Source organism: Rhinatrema bivittatum, chromosome 2, assembly GCF_901001135.1.
Source record: "Rhinatrema bivittatum chromosome 2, aRhiBiv1.1, whole genome shotgun sequence".
Lineage (NCBI taxonomy): Eukaryota > Metazoa > Chordata > Amphibia > Gymnophiona > Rhinatrematidae > Rhinatrema > Rhinatrema bivittatum.
This window is the reverse complement of record NC_042616.1, coordinates 313,953,552-313,973,659: the sequence shown is the minus strand read 5'-3', so window position 1 is coordinate 313,973,659 and position 20,108 is coordinate 313,953,552. Positions and strand designations below refer to the sequence as shown.

The following is a 20,108-nucleotide window of genomic DNA, read 5'->3' as shown; positions in this document are numbered from 1 at the left end:
AAAAATAAAAAAATATATAAAAAATATGTAAAGATGGCAAACTAAATCTTGTACCTTGTTGAGCCAGAAACTTGGCTCTATATACTTGTGCTGATTTCCTAGGATGAAGGAATATGAGTGAACACACCGAATCCGGGCTTGTCACTTGTAATTCATCAATCACTTGTGTGAACAGTATTGAAGCAATTCTTATGGAACAAAAATTCTTAATTACCTTAGTTATCAAGAATAGGTATAAATAAAAAATGAACACATGCATTCGTCAGACTACAAATCTGAATGACTTCATTCTGAAATTGATACTGACATCTTGTATCATTATTATTAAGCTGTTATATGTCTTTCAACTGATCACAAATCGATAAGGAGTTAACGGTAAAAAAGATGAATGAATAGTGAACCTTACTGCATGTGAATGCAAGCAATAATTTTTAAATTTTTAATTTTTACAGTGTGTTAAATCTTGATCCGGTAGATACCAGGAACAAATCAAAGATGAAGTTAAAAGCAATACAATAATAAATTTCGCTACAAAATGAACAAATGAATAAAAACAGCTTCGATACAATAGTGCTCCCTAGAACATAAATAGCTAAAATCCACTTCGATACAATGCTAACAATACTTCTTATCAACAGTATGTAGAAAATTCAAAACGAATGATATGCGGGGAGACGTGTGCCAAAGCAATGTAATAATGAAAATGATGCGCTGGACAATAGTTAAATTCCTAATATATAAAAGTGCATAAGTCAAACAGCATATTGTGGCTGTCCGCGAATATGCATCCATCGGAAGCTGTGTCACAATGAATACCGAACAAAAATGATGGAATCACTAACTGTTAAATCTAATGTATAAAAGTGCTAAAGTGGGGCAGCATGCAGATAATATCCAAGCGCAAGAAACTATGTCATATTAAGTGGCGATGGGGTCAGCTATGGCCCCATCAATAGCAAATCTTTATGTAGCCATATTCGAGGAATTATATCTCACCAATTGCAAATACAGTGGAAACATCCTACTGTGGAAACGGTATATCGACGACGTGTTCCTTGTATGGAAAGGTAGTGAGGAGTCTCTGTTGGAATTCAAGAATTGGATAAATAGGTTGGATAGCAATCTTAATTTAAGATGGATTTCAATAGGCAGAGAATTGCGTTTCTAGATATTCTAATTATGAATACTCCAACAGGGTTCATGACGGACATATACCGTAAGCCCACAGATATGAATAAACTCCTCGCATATGACAGCTGTCACAATAAATCCTTAATACGCAATTTGCCTTACAGCCAATTCCTCCGCCTTAGAAGATTGTGCACTGATGACAAGACATTCAAGATTAGGTCTTCTGAAATGAAGAATAGGTTCAGAGAAAGGGGTTATCCGAAAACTTGTGTGGAAAGTTGCTTGACAAGGGCTGAAACACAGGAACGCTCTGGTTTGTTGCAACCAAAAAAGAAAGTTACTAAGAATGAGAAGATTATTTGCCCCCTTACCTTCACAGGACTCTCACATGACATTATTAAAATCATTAAGAAACATTGGTACATCGTACAGTCTCTCCCACAATTTAAAGGAAAAGAAGTCATGATTGCAAATAAACGCGATAAAAACATAAAAGAATATATTTCTCCTTCAGCTTTACCATCTATTAAAAACATTAGCAACGATCAGACAGGACATGAACCCTGTGGGAAGTGCAGCGTATGTCCAGTTAATCTTAAAACACGATCGATACTCATTCCCAACACTGGTAGAATTTTCAAGCTCGGCAGTCATACTAATTGCAAAAGCGTAGGCGTGATTTATATAGCAAAGTGTCCATGTGAGAAAATATACGTAGGAAAAAACTGGAAGACAGTTCAGTAGAAGAATCATAGAGCATAAGAGTGCTATTAATAGAAAATGCGAGGGTAAACCATTGGTCGCACATGCGATAGAGATGGGCCATAGTTTTACAGACTTCAGATTCTGTGTCATCAAACAGCCGTTAAAGAATTGGAGGGGGGGTGACTTTGATAATTTGTTACTAAGATTAGAACAACAATTTATTTTTGATTTTAAGACCCTTTCTCCCATGGGTCTCAATGGTGAAACAGATCTCAGTGTATACCTATAGACCCTTATTTCACATGGATCATATTCTCTCTTGCAATCAATATATGGCATATATAATTTATCTATATGTTTTTTGTTTGATTTTTTGTTGTTTTTTAATTTTGGAATATGGTGTTTCATAATTATATTTAGGTCCACATGCATTTTTTGTTGCGCTTTCCCTTTCTGCTCCCCCCTCCCACTCCCCTTGTCCTTCCAATTCCCTTTACCCCCCCTTCCCCCTTCCCCCTCCCCCCCCTTTTTTTCCCCCCCCTTCCCCCTTTTCCCCTTCCCCCCCCCTCCTCCATTTCCCTATCCCTCTAGCCCCCCCCCACCCCCCTTTCCCCTTCCCCCCCTTCCTCCCCCTCTCCCTTCCTTCCCCCCCCTACCCCTCCTTCCTTTCTTTCCCTCCACCCTTTAAATTGTAATTCATATTTTTTACTTGGTTCCCAAAAAAATGATGCAGTTTTTAAGAATGTTTGATTTTATACATGTTCACACTAATTTACTCCTTTTAAAGATGCAGTGTTTTAAAGTATTTGTGTTTACTTTTTGACCGTACATCCGCTTTTCAGCAGTTGTACAAATGAAGGAATATGAGTCAACCGCAGACATTTGTTCATTATATTTTCTCCTCTTGTCACCACTTTTGCATTACTGCACAGATTAGATCAGTATTGATTAATCCATTTTTTTTACACACCGGTCTAGTTAAGTCTCTCATTATCCACAATGTCTATGAGCCAATCAGTCCACACATGTGTCTATTCTCGCGTGATTTCGAGTGAGAAGCGGGAAAAATAAAGGTCCAATACAGGTACTAACTGGTTCTTGCAGTGTTTGTCAGAGCAGTATGTGACCGGTGCAAGTTCAACAAAGGTAAAATATTAGTGATTGTGTTCTTTTTAGTTTCAATAGCTAGCGATTTCATTCTTATATATATTTTTGTCTGCTTAAGCGCATACTTAATATGACATAGTTTCTTGCGCTTGGATATTATCTGCATGCTGCCCCACTTTAGCACTTTTATACATTAGATTTAACAGTTAGTGATTCCATCATTTTTGTTCGGTATTCATTGTGACACAGCTTCCGATGGATGCATATTCGCGGACAGCCACAATATGCTGTTTGACTTATGCACTTTTATATATTAGGAATTTAACTATTGTCCAGCGCATCATTTTCATTATTACATTGCTTTGGCACACGTCTCCCCGCATATCATTCGTTTTGAATTTTCTACATACTGTTGATAAGAAGTATTGTTAGCATTGTATCGAAGTGGATTTTAGCTATTTATGTTCTAGGGAGCACTATTGTATCGAAGCTGTTTTATTCATTTGTTCATTTTGTAGCGAAATTTATTATTGTATTGCTTTTAACTTCATCTTTGATTTGTTCCTGGTATCTACCGGATCAAGATTTAACACACTGTAAAAATTAAAAATTTAAAAATTATTGCTTGCATTCACATGCAGTAAGGTTCACTATTCATTCATCTTTTTTACCGTTAACTCCTTATCGATTTGTGATCAGTTGAAAGACATATAACAGCTTAATAATAATGATACAAGATGTCAGTATCAATTTCAGAATGAAGTCATTCAGATTTGTAGTCTGACTAAAGCATGTGTTCATTTTTTATTTATTCTTGATAACTAAGGTAATTAAGATTTTTGTTCCATAAGAATTGCATCAATACTGTTCACACAAGTGATTGATGAATTACAAGTGACAAGCCCGGATTCGGTGTGTTCACTCATATTCCTTCATCCTAGGAAATCAGCACAAGTATATAGAGCCAAGTTTCTGGCTCAACAAGGTACAAGATTTAGTTTGCCATCTTTACATATTTTTATTTCTTATTAACTATACACATTGACTGTCTCAATAATATATTTCAATTAATACAATTTCCATCTTTATAAATATTTTATTGTTTGTTACAAATCTTGCATGTATCAGCCATATGCTGTTTGATGAAGTGCATTGTGCATTGCAACAATCACTATAGACCATGTCTTTGTAAGACTTGTTTCCACTCCGCTTTTTAATTGATGTTTCAGCCACAGTATCTGTACTTTCAAATACGTAACTTCTTATGTAACATCATCATCTTATGTACACAAAACAAGCAGTGTCTCCATGTTTAAGTGTTTTTACTATTTAATATATTCTTTTGATATATTTTTTTGAATATGTTTTATATTATAAGTCATATGTTTATACAAATATTTATGTTTGTGTGCATTTTTAATTGTTTATATTTATGTGCCACAGCCCCTGAGGCAGCTCGGCAGAGCGAAACTCGGCCAGAGTCGGGCAAGTTCCAATAAAAGTCCATTTTTACCGATCCATCCTTTCATTCCTCTGTTGTTCGTCACATTGGATCGGTTACCGGTTTGCTTCCTTTGACATCTTAAAGGGCCAGCAACTACAGTATCAGTAAATGGAAAACAAACTTTAGCTACTTGTTATAAAACAAATGCATTTTGTTTCACAGCATTAAATAACTACATCAGTAAGTCACAAATTTGTCCTCAGGGAACTTCAGTCAGCAGGTTTTCAGCATATCTATCCATCACTGGAACTCGATGCCCCCTGATATTCGACTTGAACCTTACACCCAGACCTTCAAAAATAAATTAAAAACCTGGCTCTTTAAACAGGCCTTTTCATAACACCCCACCACTCTTATGTGACAACCTCCTACCCCTCCACTGTACATATCCCACCTTTTGAGTTAATTATATGTTTTCTTAAACCAGCAACCCTCTCCTCAACATCTCCCCCTTTACCTATCCCCTCTTCTCTCTCCTTTTCTCTTCTCTTAACCTCTTTTATTTAATTTGATATTTGTTATAATGTAACTTTTTTCTTCTGATTTCTCTTCCTCTTCTTCCCTATTGTTTTATGTAAACCGATGTGATGTCCATTAGGGATGTGAATCGGATCCGATATTGGATCCGATTCACATCCGATATCGGATCCGATTCACATCTATAGAGATGTGAATCGGAACCAGAATCGGATCCGATATCGGATCCGATTCACATCCCTAATGTCCATACAAACTTCAGTATATAAAAGTTTTTAAATAAACAAATAAATAAATAAATCTAAAATGAATATGCATAAGATATATTTGCTTGCCCTTCTTCCATTGTATACAAGTATGTTTCATGCATACTCATTCATGATATCCTGAAAACCTGTTGGTAGGGTTGCCAACTTTTCACAAAACATGGTTACATGCTGTTCTCCCATTTTTCCCTCTCTTCTCCTGCTTACAGTCAACATTATCCATCCCCTCAACCTCCCCTACCCTAATACTTTTTATTTCAGCTGGTGCCTGCTCTGAGGCCAGATTCTGGTAGCAGAAGCAGGAACAGCAGCAGTTCAATGTTAAGGAGTTTGGGACATGGGACTGAGTGTGCATTGTGCACATATTTATTGTTACAGTAGCCCTGTGATCCCTAAAAACTTCCATATAGAAAGTGGGGCCTGGGAACAAAGCACTCGCTGATCCAGTCTCTGACCTGCAATCCTAAATATTGAGCTATAGCCACTTCAACCACTGTGCCTTGAGACCAGCACATGCTGAAAAAAAAAGGGTCTTTGGCATGGGGAAAGTTAGGAAGAGTCTCTGTCAGTCTGGAGGCTGATTGGCAGAAAACCAGCTTTTCCATTGGCCAGTTTTCTGATCCTGTTGTCCACCAACCTTCTTTCAAGAAAACTCAACAGACCAGCCAAATATTGGCTGGTCAGTAATCCTACCAGCTGGAGGTTTCTGAGGACAGGTTTGGAAACCATTGAACTATATCATCTGTCATGTTTAACACTTATGGTCTCTCTGATCAGCTGAAACTGCTAGCAGACCCAAGAGATTTAAAAAGACAATAGAGACTAAAGTCATAAATGTTTCTAAAAATAGGATACAAGTTAATTCCTTCTATCTCTGTTTATTACAACATGTATTACAATGTTCTTAACCAAACTGTTGTTTATTTATTACTTGATTTATTTCCACCTTTCAGGCACTTTAAAACAGAGTACTTCAAGTACTGTAGGTATTGTATGGCAAAGCACAAGAAGTTTTTCAGCAATCCAATAAAAAGGTAGGCATTCACAGATTTCATTTTTTTTTTTAAAGAGATCAGCAATGTAGAAACCTTTTTTGAACTATGATCACAGTAGGCAGGTAGGAAAAAATCCTTTACTAATATTACTGTGTTAGTGGCACAAAATCACTCAAAAGTTGACAAATGGGATTCTGTACATATAACTGTAAGGAATGACAGGGTTAAAAGAAAACCAAAAATATATGATACTGACAGACAGAAACATTACATTTTGAAGCTAAGTGTTGACTTGTCAAAAGTCAATGATAATTGAAAGTCATTTGCTAGAACAGAAGGATGTACTCAAGGGAAATTACTCATCATGGCCCAGGTCACTGTGACATTTCTATGCATAATGCATATTCCCTGATAAAATAACTTTGGAACACTTAAGGATGATTTTTCAAAATGTTGCATGCATAAAAATGCACATATAAGGGAATCAGTATTTTATAAATGGCCAATGTATGTATGTATTTATTTATTTTTAATTTTTATATACCGGAATTCCTGTATACAATACAAATCAATCCGGTTTACAATAAACAATAAGTTACCCTGGTTGGGGCGGTCCGACCTGGGCTTATTACAAGGAACATTGAAAAGTAACAATAACATTTAACATTTAACATTTGACATTATTCATGTTTTGAAACAGTACGTGTGTTCAACTTTTTACAAGGAACTTTAGTAGCAACAACCGAGCCACCATACAGTATACAAGTATACAGTTATATAGTATATGATTAATGACTGTTAAATACAAATTGCGAATAAGAAAGTATATAAATTAAGTGTCTATGGTGTTAGTGACACGCTGCAATGAATGGATCTGAAAGTCAGGAGGAGGGTCGGGTGTTTTTTTTTTTTTTTTTAGCGGCGCGGGCCTCCCTAAAAAAAAATTAGCGATGTGAATTGGAATCGGAGCCCCTTCCTGACCCCACCAAGGCTTGCCAATAATCCCTGGGGCTGCAGCAGGGGTCCGGGAGCGATTTCGTTGTCGGCTGCCAGTAACCAAAATGGCGCCGATAGCCTTTGCCCATACTATGTCACAGAGGCTTTCGGCGCCATTGGTCAGCTCCTGTCACATGATAGGAGCACAAGATGGCGCCGATGGCCATGTGACAGGGGCTGACCAATGGCGCCGAAAGCCCCTGTGACATGGTAGTTCAGGCTATTCGGCACCATTTTGAGGCGCACGGCTTGCAGTAGCACACCGGGCACAGAGGGCAAATTGGACCCGGGACCCGGCTGGACCACCAGGGATGTTGGTAAGTCTTGGGGAGGGATCGGGAGCCGGGGGGGGGGTGGTGTATCAAACCCGAAATGAAATTTCCCCAAATTTCGGGGAAATTTCGTTTTTCGGGTTTCGGGGCTTCCGAAACCGCAACGAATTAGGAAATTTCGTGCAATTTCCTAATTCGGGCGAAGAACGAAGCACATCTCTACTTCTTAGTTGCTTTCAGTTGCGTTCCTGTTGATCTCCAGTTGCCTGTCTCTGACTCCGGTTTGCTTCTGACTCCGCTTCAGCCCGCTGCTTGCCTCTGACTCCGGTTTGCTTCTGACTCCGCTTCAGCCTGCTGCCCGCCTCTGACCCCGGTTTGCTTCTGACTCCGCTTCAGCCTGCTGCCCGCCTCTGACTCCGGTTTGCTTCTGACTCCGCTACAGCCTGCTGCCTGCCTCTGACTTCGGTTTGCTTCTGACTCCGCTGCAGACTCCGGTCTACCCTGCCTCCACCCGACCTTCTGCTCAGCTCAGCCGACTCTCAAGCCAACTCGTTATCACGAACTCTTATCTCACTCTGCCTGCCCAGGTTCCAGCGTGCCTGCTGCTCCAGCCCTTTGACCCGCTCTTCCTCTGCTGCTAATAGGCCTCCGGCCTGTTCTCCGCCTCAGCCTTTCTGGACTTTCCTTTACAGCGCCTAAGTCCCAAGGGCCCGGGTCCCTACGGGCTCCTCCCGGGGGGGCCTCGGCTCCGGGTGAAGCCTTGCCAGGCTGTGTCTCCGCCTCCCGGCCTACCCTGTCACCCTCGGTAGGTCGGCCCAAGGGTCCACTATCCTCTCCAGCAGCTTCAAACCGCAACAGTATGTTATTTTTTTATATACTCTTCATATATTCTAAATAAACTAACATGAATACTTGTGGAATGCTTTTTATTAGATTTATTGGGAAAGTTTTTATCTTTTTGGTCTGATTCATACTGTGTTACAGACCACCATCTCTGCAGCTCTTCCTCTTCCAGAGTTGGGGGACTCAGCAAGAATAAGATAATTCCTTTTTTACATAAGCATCTAAGGCTTATTGATACTTGGAGAGTCTTACACATACTTGAGAGAGACCACACTCATGTCTGTAAACCCCATCTTTCCCAGACTAAAGTAGATCACATTTTGACTTCTGAATCCTTATTTTCCTGTGTTCTTTTGGATGAGATTGCCACTTTAATCAAATTGGACCACACATCAATCTTGATTAACCTCACCACTTTAGACTCAGAACTAGGTACCAAATTTTGGAGATTTCCTCAATATTTAGCCTTCAACCCTGAAGTGTTCTGCTTTTATTGTTTTATTTTCATTTTATGCTCCAGCCCATAGTTTCCATTGAAAAGTATTCCTTTACAAAATTAAAAAGAAAGAAAAACATGTTATCTGTGTGTTGTGTGGTTTTCCTTACAGGTAACTGGGGTGAAAGGGGCTGGGGAAACCAGGAGAAGATCATGTTCCTGGAAAAATCTGTGAAGCTGGCTGAGTCATGAGAATAAAAACTAGCTATAACAGAAGACAAAGTAAAAAGATGTTTAATATTGCAGTGTTCATAGATGAACTGATCCAGAAAGCAATTACAATAAGGATGTAACTTAATGGATATTTCACTTAACATAACTTGCCTTTGGAAAAAAGCAGAGAACAACAGACCACACAGGCTTACTGTGAACAAAATGTTTATTAGCTCCAAGATTCAAAAAGAAAAGAGACAGATTTCATGCTTTTAATAAAAATCTAGGCTACTTTCCTTCTTATTTATATCAGAAATATGTTTCCCACTATGTCAATTCATTAAGCTTATGTTACACATATGTATATATGTGTGTGGATATACCATGTACTATATAAATAAGTATAGTTATTATGATTCAAAAAATTCAATATCCATAAATTATCTTAAATATCTGCAATATGACAGTTAATTATACGCCGTTGTAAGGGGTGGTGCTATTTGTATACAGTATATATGCTTGTAAATCCATTATTAAAAAGAATTATTAAGACAATTTCAGTTCCCCTTGATTTTGGAGTTTCAGTTGTTTGTGATCCAAAAGCAAAGGGCAGAATTATGGAATATGATTTGTAAATCACAAGCAAAAATCAGCTTATTTCTGATTTGAGTTTGTACATAAGTAAAGTAGAAATGAACTCTGCTTGAACTGGTTATTATCCTGATATAATTCAGTTTTCTAGCAATTTCTAAAATGCACAGCCAAATCCTTCTCCATAATAGAACAGGGCTCAATACACAGGAAGTAAGGCAAGTTCAAATATTCTAAGACATGTCACTATATATTTAGGCATAGATTACTCATATTGGTGAAAACTTCATGGATAATTTTTATTTGCACAGTTAACACCAATAATCATAATAAAAGTATACAGGTGGTTTTGCTTTGATTATTGCCACCACAAAAATCACATGAAGAAATGTACATTTGCTGACTTTGTGGGCAATATATCAACAACTAAAACAATGGGGTAGATTTTAAAAGGTTGCGCGCGGGCGTACATGTGAGCACACTACCCAGCGCACGCACATGTACACCCAATTTTATAACTTGCATGCGCTGGAGCGCGCAAGTTATAAAATCCAGGGTTGGCACATGCAAGGGGGTGCACAATTGTGCACTTTGTGCACGCCGATCCGCGCAGCCTTCCCTGTTCCCTTCCCCCTAACCTGACTTTCTCACCCCTTCCCCTAACCTTTCCCCCCCCCGCCCTACACTAACTCCCCCTAAAAACTTTTGTTTTATATTTTGCGCCTGCCGGCCGATTGTCTACAAAACCTCCCCCCACCCATATTCTAAGATGGTGCCAGCCATCTATTGCTCCTACCATGTGACAGGGACCGACCAGTGGCACTGGTAGCCCCATCACATGGTGAGGGCAAAGGGCCACTGGTGCCATTTTGATTCCTGGCAGGCCCGATGCCTGAGAGCAGAAGATCACTCCTGGGACTCCCGCTGGACCACCAGGGCTTTCAATAAGTTTTGGTGGGGGGATTGTAATTAAGTAAATTTGAAGGGTTGGGGTGGGTTTTTGGTTTGTTTTTTTAATAAATGTGCCTCTCCATCTCGCGCTAACCTGAAAAACAAATTTTCCCTGAAATTTCGGGGGAAACCTGATCGTTTTTCGGATCCTCCGATCCATGCCGAATTGGACAATTTTGTTGAAATTTCCAATTCAGCAAAAACAAATGGCCATCCCTAATACCTGAGGGTATTAATAGAACTTAGAGAAGTTCTGGCAGTTCCACTGGATGCCTTTTTCAATGCTTCTTTAGAGTCAGGAGTAGTTCTGAAGATTGGCAGATGTGGTTCCTATTCATAAAAGTGGAAGTAAGGAGAGGCTGTGAACTACAGACCTGTTAGTTGGAACTCTGTGGTAAGCAAATTAATAGAATTGCTGCTAAAACATAGGATAATGATGTTTCCTGAATTCAATGGATTGTAAGATCTGAAGATAATTTTTTTTACCAAAGGTAGAACTTGTCAGAAGAATCTGATCTATTTCTTTGATTTGGTAATCAGAGAGTTGGATCAAGGGAGAGTGTTAGATGTAGTGTACTTGGATTTTAGTAAGGTCTTTGACATGGCTCTGCACAGGCGACTTATGAATAAATTGAGCACCCTTGGTATGGGCCCTAGATTTACTGATTGGGTTTAGAAATTGGTTAAGAGGCGACAAAGGGTAGTGGTAAATGAAGTTCACTCCAAGCATAGAGGTGTTACTAGTGGAGTGCCTCAGGAATCATTCTTTGAACTATGTCATTTCAGCATTTTTGTGAGCAACATTAAGAAAGGATTATCAGGAAAGTTTTGTCTTTTTTGATGATACCAAAATTTGCAACAGGATAGACAGTTGTGGAAAATATAAGGAGAGATCTATTGAAGCTCAAGGAATGGTCTAGTGTTTGGCAGCTAAGATTTGATGCTCAAAACATGTAGAGTTATGTAGGGATGTGAATCGTTTTCAACGATTAAAATTATCGTCCGATAATGTTTATATCGTCTTAAATCGTTATAGAACACGATACAATAGAAATTCTAACGATTTATCGTTAAAAATCGTTAAATCGTGTTAGTGCGCACTAACTTGAGTTAGTGCGCACTAACTCCCCGTTAGTGCGCACTCACTCGATTTAGTGCGCACTAACTGAAAATGATACAAATAAACACTTTCCAGGTCACTGAAGGTCAGTTAGGAATGAATATGTGTTCCTATTGGCTGGCTGCCCTCTTATCTATTGATGTTACCAAGGTTACCACTGAGGTGATGGTTGGGGGGATGGGAAATGGAACTGGAAAACTAACGAACACCAACAGAAAATGAAACAAGTGTTCACACTTCCCAGGTCAGTAAAGGTCACTTAGGAATGAATATGTATGTATGTATTCCTATTGGCTGGCTGTGCTCTTATCTATTGATGTTACCAATATGGTTGGGGGGATGTGAAATGGAAACAGTTGGAAGCTTGACAAAAAAAGTAATGTAATGATCAGCACTCACGTGACTAGAACTTGTTTGTTTATTATTTTTGTTAGCAGGCACCTGAAATGCTAGTGCATGTTGAATTTGCCAATCACTGTGCATTTTAGAAAGGTGGTCCTGGCTGGAACTGTACACAGTTCAAATATATGTAATTGATTGTTGGTAAGTGTATTTTTTAAGTAGCCACACTGGCACCAGTATGTTTAAATTTCCTCCTACTTAACTCACTAGCTCAGCTTTGTAAGAAGGGCTTCTCTGCTTGTGTGTTGTTTTTGTTTGGTGTGAGGAGAGCAGAAACATCAGATCTTTATTCAATCTACTACAGTCATCTCTTACAGTGCCCTATCCCTATTAATACCAGGAGTGTTGTGATCTTCCTGCACACAGTGCCCTAACCCTGATACCAGTCTGAGACAGCTCCCTCCCTGCATTACTAGTGAGAGGCTGGCTTCACAGACAGGGGGGAGCTGCCTGACCCTCACTCCTGACTTCCCCCATGTCCCAGCTAGTGAATGGTGTGTGGATGAGGGGGGGGGGGGGGAGGATGGTGAAGTCTGAGACAGCTCCCTCCCTGCATTACTAGTGAGAGGCTGGCTTCACAGACAGGGGGGAGCTGCCTGACCCTCACTCCTGACTTCCCCCATGTCCCAGCTAGTGAATGGTGTGTGGATGAGGGGGGGGGGGAGGATGGTGAAGTCTGAGACAGCTCCCTCCCTGCAATTACTAGTGAGAGGCTGGCTTCACAGACAGGGGGGAGCTGCCTGACCCTCACTCCTGACTTCCCCCATGTCCCCGCTACGTGAATGGTGTGTGGGTGAGGGGGGGGGGAGGATGGTGAAGTCTGAGACAGCTCCCTCCCTGCATTACTAGTGAGAGGCTGGCTTCACAGACAGGGGGGAGCTGCCTGACCCTCACTCCTGACTTCCCCCATGTCCCAGCTAGTGAATGGTGTGTGGGTGAGGGGGGGGGGGGAGGATGGTGAAGTCTGAGACAGCTCCCTCCCTGCATTACTAGTGAGAGGCTGGCTTCACAGACAGGGGGGAGCTGCCTGACCCTCACTCCTGACTTCCCCCATGTCCCAGCTAGTGAATGGGTTGTGGGTGAGGGGGGGGGGGGTGGATGGTGAAGTCTGAGACAGCTCCCTCCCTGCATTACTAGTGAGAGGCTGGCTTCACAGACAGGGGGGAGCTGCCTGACCCTCACTCCTGATTTCCCCCATGTCCCAGCTAGTGAATGGTGTGTGGGTGAGGGGGGGGGGGGGAGGATGGTGAAGTCTGAGACAGCTCCCTCCCTGCATTACTAGTGAGAGGCTGGCTTCACAGACAGGGGGGAGCTGCCTGACCCTCACTCCTGACTTCCCCCATGTCCCAGCTAGTGAATGGTGTGTGGGTGAGTGGGGGGGGAGGATGGTGAAGTCTGAGACAGCTCCCTCCCTGCATTACTAGTGAGAGGCTGGCTTCACAGACAGGGGGGGGCTGCCTGACCCTCACTCCTGACTTCCCCCATGTCCCAGCTAGTGAATGGTGTGTGGGTGGGGGGGGGGGGGGGAGGATGGTGAAGTCTGAGACAGCTCCCTCCCTGCATTACTAGTGAGAGGCTGGCTTCGCAGACAGGGGGGGAGCTGCCTGACCCTCACTCCTGACTTCCCCCATGTCCCAGCTAGTGAATGGTGTGTGGGTGAGGGGGGGGGGAGGATGGTGAAGTCTGAGACAGCTCCCTCCCTGCATTACTAGTGAGAGGCTGGCTTCACAGACAGGGGGGAGCTGCCTGTCCCTCACTCCTGACTTCCCCCATGTCCCAGCTAGTGAATGGTGTGTGGGTGAGGGGGGGGGGTGGATGGTGAAGACTGAGACAGCTCCCTCCCTGCATTACTAGTGAGAGGCTTGGCTTCACAGACAGGGGGGAGCTGCCTGACCCTCACTCCTGACTTCCCCCATGTCCCAGCTAGTGAATGGTGTGTGGGTAAGGGGGGGGGGAGGATGGTGAAGTCTGAGACAGCTCCCTCCCTGCATTACTAGTGAGAGGCTGGCTTCACAGACAGGGGGGGAGCTGCCTGACCCTCACTCCTCCGGGGTATTGTGATCTTCCTGCACACAGTGCCCTATCCCTGATACCAGGGGTGTTGTGATCTTCCTGCATGCAGTGCCCTATCCCTATTAATACCAGGAGTGTTGTGATCTTCCTGCATGCAGTGCCCTATCCCTGATATCGGGATGTGTGCAAGAAGATCACAACACCCCCGGTATCAGGAATAGGGCACTGCTGTGCAGGAAGATCACAACACCCCCAGTATCAGGAAGAGGGCACTGTGTGCAGGAAGATCACAACACCCCTGGTATTAGGGATAGGGCACTGTGTGCAGGAAGATCACAACACTCCTGGTATTAATAGGGATAGGGCACTGTGTGCAGGAAGATCACAATACCCCTGGTATCAGGGTTAGGGCACAAGTTCTAGTCACATTGACTGATCACATTACTTGTTTTGTCAAGCTACCAACTGTTTCCATTTCCCATCCCCCATATACTGTCAGTAGGAAACTTGGTAACATGAATAAATAAGAGGGCAGCCAATAGGAATACATATTCATTCCTAAACTGACCTTAACTGACCTGAAAAGTGTCAAATTGTATCATTTTCAGTTAGTGCGCACTAACTCCCAGTTAGTGGCCCTAACTCGAGTTAGTGCGCACTAATCGGAAAAAAACGATTTTTAACGATTTTTTAACTAAAAAATCGTGCCTAAGACGATTTTCTTGCCCTGCCACACGATTTCTATCGTTAAGGACGATATGGAAAACGATTCACATCCCTAGAGTTATGCATTTAAACTGCAAAAATCTAAGGGAGTCATACAATATTGGAGGTGAAATTTTTCTAAGCATGACAAAAGAGCAGGATCTGGGGGTGATTTATTTGATGATCTTAAGGTAGCCAAACAGATGGATAAAGTGACAGCAAAAGCAAGAAAGAAGCTAGGCTGCATAGGCAGAAAAAAAGAAGTTGTTATTGCCCCTATATAGGTCCTTGAGGAGACCTCATTTGGAATACTGTATACAATTCTGGAGACTGCACCTTCAAAAGGATATAAACCAGTTGGAGTTGGTCCAGAATGTGGCAATTAAAATGGTCAGTTGTCTTTGTTCTAAAGCATATAAGGACAGATTTAAATATCTAAACATGAATACCTTAGAGGAAAGGCATAATAGAGGAGATAATGCAGAAAACATTTAAATACATCCAAGGTTCCATGCACAAGAGGCAATTCTCTTTCAATGGAAAGGAGTCTCTAGAACAAGGGGCCATGGGGATGAGAGTGAATATGGTAGACTCAGGAGTAATCTTAGGAAGTATTTCTTTGCAGAAGGGGGGTAGTGGATATATGGAATAGCCTTCCAGTAGACATGATGGAGACAAAACCAGTATCTGAATTCAAGAAAGCATTAGATAAACATAGGGGATCTCTGAAGTAATGATAATAATTGCAAATTAAATTAGTTGGGTGGATGGGGAGGACTAGATAGGCCATACAGTCTTTTTCCATGTTTCTATGTAAAAATCTCCCTAATATCAAAAACTCAGGAGGTTGACAAATAATCTCCCTTTGTGTACCTTGGCACAAAAGCAAATCAGCTACAGTTTGGTTTACTGTGGTACCATATATGCTAGTTCGATCACTGGGCCCAGATAGTAATGTTCCTGAGAATATTCACTGTGCAGTTTACTTATCACATCTCAGATTCACTGAATGCATGGAGGTTTTAAGGAGAAAATCTTTGCCCCAGTAGCTCTCTATATTAGTCAGGTATTACAGTGAGTGTGTAACTGTTGCGCCGGAGGTGGACCCTTGCGCCAAGGTAGGGTTGACGCAACCCGTAGGTAGGGGCGGGTCCCCACCATTGGCAGGCAGAGTGGGCTGATAGACAGAGGCTGCTGGAGCTTCACCTATACCAGCCTTCATTCCCTGCGGGTTGAGCCTTTGGGTGCCGGGGCCGGCAGGACTTAGGTGGGGCCTCTGTGGTGTAGTAGAAGTAAGGATCCGGTTCAGCCCATAGACAGCAGGTTGAAAGATGGTACAGTCTTACTCTGGACAGGGTACTGTCCTGGAAACTCTTGGGCGCCAATGGAATAGAAGCAGACAGGGGGTGCTCAAGCAAGAGCAGCCAAAGCCTGAGTAAATCATGTCCAGGGAGTAAGCCGGAGAGGCGATGAAGAAACAGGTTTGAGTCAGGGCTGGTGGCAATGGCAAGGCAAGCAATGGCAAGGCAATGGCAAGCAAGGCTGAGGTCTGATCATGGAGATAGTCAAGCGTAATCAAGCCGAAGTAGAGGTCTGGGTCTGGAGATAGGCAATAGCGTAGTCAGGTGAAGCAGAGGTCTGGGTCTGGAGATAGGCAATAGCGTAGTCAGGCGAAGCAGAAGTCCAGGCTTGGAGAGAGTCAATGGGGTGGTCAGGTGAAGCAAAGGTCTGGGCTTGGAGAGAGTCAATGGCGTGGTGATGTGAAGCAGAGTTCTGGGCTGAAGAGAGTCAATGGTGTGGTCAGGTGAAGCAGAGGTCTAGGTCTGGAGGTAGGCAATAGCGTAGTCAGGCGAAGCAGAGATCTGGGCTTGGACAGAGTCAATGGCATGGTCAGGAGAAGCAGAGGTCTGGGCTTGGAGAGAGTCAATGGCGTGGTGAGGTGAAGCAGAGTTCTGGGCTGGAGAGAGTCAATGGTGTGGTCAGGTGAAGCAGAGGTCTGGATCTGGAGATAGGCAATAGCATAGTCAGATGAAGCAGAGGTCCAGGTCTGGAGATAGGCAATAGCATAGTCAGGCGAAGCAGAGATCTGGGCTTGGAGAGAGTCAATGACATGGTCAGGTGAAGCAGAGGTCTGGGCTGGAGAGAGTCACTGGCATGGTCAGGCAAAGCAGAGGTCTGGGCTTGGAGAGAGGCAATGGCATGGTCAGGCGAAGCAGAGGTCCGGACTTGGAGAGAGGCAATGGTGTGGTCAGTGAAGCAGAGTCAAAGTCCATGTAGTCAATCTGAGGTATGGAGCATGGAAGGAACAAGGAGACAGGAACCAGAAACAACGGAGGAACAGGAACACAGAGATGAGATTAATCTCTAGGAGGCAACGAGTACTCAACACCAGCGAGGAGACCTGTTGCAAAGGCAACTCTAGGAAGCGGAGCCTGCAATTAAGTACTGTAGCTGAGTTGTCGTCATCATCCGGGGCCACGGCTAGGTTCCCACCATGGTCCCTACTTAAACATCAATGATGCGCACACCTAGGGAGGGGCGTGGCGCTGTGTAGCAGCATCTCTCCACGGGCCACACAGAGAAGCCCGACGAGAGGTGGTGGCAGGACTGGGAACGCCAGGGACTGCGGCAGGGCCGGAGGCACCCGGGGAGACTTGAGGACAGAGCTGACACCCCACTGCCGTCAGCGAGGAGGGAACCAGGAGCTGGAGTCACTGTAGAAAGGTGAGGGGGCTGTGCCGCGGGTCTGCTGCAGACAGCATGCATAACACTAACATTCCTGGTAGCATAGAAGCACAAATGAATCCATTACACATTTGGATAACTCACTCCTCCTTGGAGTTCTGCGATGGGCAAGTCCTTCAAGCTTGATCTGCTCAATGGATTCCCCGTTTGTATGCTGCTGTGCAAAATTTAGTTGGGGTCAGGGAATCTAGCCTAACTCTCCTGGTATCTCTGCATCAGGATGGCAGTCCAGATTTTTGACTCTTTTTATTTTGCACCAATCTCTTATGGGTATTGCAGTACTGATCTTAGCTGAGGTGCCTAGCTTCTGGGGATGAGTGCAAGTAAACTGCATCCTTTCTAAGGCTGGACCCTAGGTCTCCATTGGATTGAATTGTCAACATAAAAATCACAGAATTAAATAGATGTCTAAGCAAGTCATTCCATCAGTTAATGCTCTATGACATCATCTTCTGGGACCCTAGAGTGTACTGGTTTCTTTTTCTAAGCATTTGCAAATATTTTTATTTAGCAGATTTAAAAATGTAAAAAAAAAAAAAAAGCTTGTAAAGATACACTCTGATAGCCTGAGAAGCCTCTATGACTCACTGATTCAGGAAATGAGGATCTCATTGGCTCATAGTGTGTGTCACATGTTGCCTCAGCAACAGATCTCCCTATTCTTGTAGTAGTGCGTATGGCCCCAGCATCCTTTCTCCTGTTCTAGCATTCCTGACTTCAGTTCCAGCATCCTTGTCTTCAGTTCTTCATTCCAGTGTCCTTGTCTTCAGTTCTTCATTCCAGCGTCCTTGTCTTCAGTTCTTCATTCCAGTGTCCTTGTCTTCAGTTCTTCATTCCAGTGTCCTTGTCTTCAGTTTCTCAGTTCTCTACATCTCCCTTGCTGCCTGCCGTTCTTCTCCTTGCTTTCTTGCCCAGCATATCCATCTTGCCATTCCCTTCGGACGGATATCTGGTATTGACCTCAGCCTGACTTCTGGATAAGCTTGAGCACGGTCTACCTCTGGATACACTTCACTGCCACCTACCACTGACCACTGCTTTCCACCAGATACACCTGACCTATGTCTGCTCTGACCCAGTTACCTCAATGGATTTCTCTGCCGTCAGTAGAGGCCCCCCCTAAGACCTGCCAGGCCCGGCACCCAAAGGCTCAACCCAAGGGGAATGTAGGCTGGTAGAGGCGAAGTTCCAGCTGGGCCTCTGTCTGGGTCCGCCTGCCGATGGTGGGGACTTGCAGCGCTCCTCCTCTGTAGATTGCGTCAACACTGCCTCAGTCTAAGGGTCCATGAACAGAACAGATGCCAATGCAAATTTATTTCCTTTGAAACTGATAGATGTCATTCTCACCTATGTCAATGTTAAATTACCCCCTTTCTCCACAGTAGCAGAAAGGAGGTGGATGTGGCTGGAAGCCATTGGCATTATTTCCTGGATTGCAGTGACACCTAGTGGACATTTATTTATTTATCTATTTAGTTACTTATTTATTTTATTATTAAAATTTCTATACCGGTATTTGGTGGGTGCCATCATATCGGTTTACAAGGTTACATAAAAAAACGTTTAAACTACAATCAAATTAAAAACATTTACACAGAATAGAAACGACAATTCTCATAGGTTACAATTCATACAATTTTCCTATTAATAGCCTAACAATGAGAAATTTGAACGACAAAACATTCAACATTGTGACCAACTCAATAGTATTTTGCTTCTACTTTTAGTTCTTTCTTATTTGTGATTATTCACCAATTGCTGTCACCCTCCTGAAACGCTTGCTGAAATAGCCATGTTTTAACTTTTTTTTCTAAATGTTATTCTGTTTGGCTCTAGCCGAATGTCAACATGACTGCAATTGCTAAGATTAAATAGTTATTTTTCCTGGAGAAAAAAATTGGATTCCAAATAAACAAATTGCAGGTCTTAGAATCAAACTTGGTTTTGTAATACCTGCCTGGAGCCAATGAAGATCAAAGGATCATTTGCTAATGAACCTTTTTAATTAGATATAAAAGATAATGCTGTCTTTTGTTTAAGGTCCATCAAAGGCAGAAAGAGAGAACGGTAGAAGGACATAGTGATGAGGTGAGGATTCTATTTCAGCCTCCTGACTGCTGTAACAAAGACAAGGGCAGTTTCAGGTGACTGAGTTTTCCTTGTAGCCATATTGTGAAGAACAGTACTTATACAGCACTACCTACACAGATAGTAGTTTGTTATTTTGTAGTGAGGGAAAGAAATGTGGGTGTTAAATATTTCATGACTTTTTGATTCATTTCTAGCTAGAAAACAGTGTTAGAAATAGTATCTGAACGCATTCAGTATCCGAATGATGCAGTTGTAGGAAAAGTCAGAAGATTTGTCACAATCTTATGTAGAGTACAGAGGGAATAATTTTTTTTGGTGTCAGAATCAAGCCATTGAAACCCAGGAAGCAAAAGGATCCTGTATCTGCACTGATTGCTGGACTTTAAGTATATGCAACAGCTTCATCAATCTGAACCATGGAAAAGATTCAATGACCATATGAGACTTAACTGAGAACTTATGCTATTATTCTAGCCAGAATTTAGGTGGAAGTTTTGACATATTTTGCAAGCAAACTGAATTGAGATGCAGGACAGTGTTAGCAA

At 42.5% G+C, this 20,108-nt stretch overlaps 1 protein-coding gene and 1 long non-coding RNA gene across 2 annotated transcripts in view; one reads left to right on the top strand and one right to left on the bottom strand.

The window, feature by feature from the left end:
* Window positions 1-20,108, bottom strand: part of ZPBP (zona pellucida binding protein) — a 419,635-nt gene that overhangs the window by 180,533 nt on the left and 218,994 nt on the right. The window lies entirely within an intron of this gene.
* Window positions 2,924-4,439, top strand: LOC115084633. The gene is made up of 3 exons (XR_003854616.1): window positions 2,924-2,982; window positions 3,795-3,928; window positions 4,387-4,439. It is a non-coding gene; the product is annotated as an uncharacterized LOC115084633 (long non-coding RNA).